Below are 1262 nucleotides of genomic sequence, written 5' to 3'. Positions count from 1 at the left end.
AGTCAGCCTGACTGAAACTCTTCCCAGACTAGGAACACTTGTGAGGTAATGAATGTCTGGAGTGTCTGAGGTCCTGTAAAAGATTCAGGCACAACAATATTAATAAACTTAGTAAAATATGAGGTATTGCCCCACTCTATAACCGACAGACAGACTTATTGGATATATTAAAGTTATACAAGCATACAATTGGCCAATTAATACACTAAACAACATTCAATATACTTCTCTGAATGCCGGGTGCCTGTCTGACAAGTGTGCCAGACCAGATAACTCTCTTGTCGAGTTTAGGCAGAATATTTTATATCACAGCTTTGTGGTATAATGTTCTAGTAGCGTTGCTAATTGATTATGTCCTTAATTGTGGTTCCAATAGGTTAGATAAGTGATGATGGTGAAGGTGGAGACAGCGATACCTTGTGTGCTCCACTCTACATTTATTTAAGATATGTTCTAGGAATTTTTCCTTGTAGATATATTGTCCAGGTACTCCCCCAGTTCTAGAGAGTAATCACTGGTGATAAAGATAATTGGATAAGGTGTCCTAAGCTGAATAATTGTTCGCAAGGCACCATCACACGTTTTCACTGTTTGTAAACACATACGTTCTGGCTCAGGGTGTTATGGGCACTTCTTTCCCAGCCATCGCCCCCCCCCCCCCCATCCCCCAATGCTTCCTGAGCAAGGTAGCCTTCAATGAATATTGATTGATTATTTTTACTGTCTAGACATATGATTGAGATAAGATGTGATTATAATATAATTAGATATAGGATTTAAAGATTATAAGTAGTACTTGTTAGCACTATTGATTCTTATTAAGGATTGGATTTAGTCCCTACCAGAAATCAATTCAATTGTTCCAATAGTTTTTTAATTAAGAAATCCTTCTAGAAGCTTCAGGATCTTTGAGAAATCATGCACAAAGTCACATAGGCACCTATAGGGCCCTATGGTGTACGTGATCATAGGTGACATTGTCATGTATGATCCAGATGTATAATGAATCTATAGTGATTCTGATATGATATAGAAATAATACATTTCTTAGATAATAATATAGATATAGTGGGTAAAAATTTCCCACAATAACCCCATAAAACAGGTACATTATATTCTGAACTTCCCGCTGCCATAGAAGACCAATTTCGAAGGGGGGAACTATTATATTCTGTGTGAATGTCATTTAATAATTTTTTTAGTATTATAATGAAATCGCGATGCTTTATAATATTATGATATTAGTAATATTGTAGGATGGA

Source organism: Procambarus clarkii, chromosome 43 (genome assembly GCF_040958095.1).
Source record: "Procambarus clarkii isolate CNS0578487 chromosome 43, FALCON_Pclarkii_2.0, whole genome shotgun sequence".
Classification (NCBI taxonomy): domain Eukaryota; kingdom Metazoa; phylum Arthropoda; class Malacostraca; order Decapoda; family Cambaridae; genus Procambarus; species Procambarus clarkii.
Note: the sequence above shows the minus strand (reverse complement) of the source record.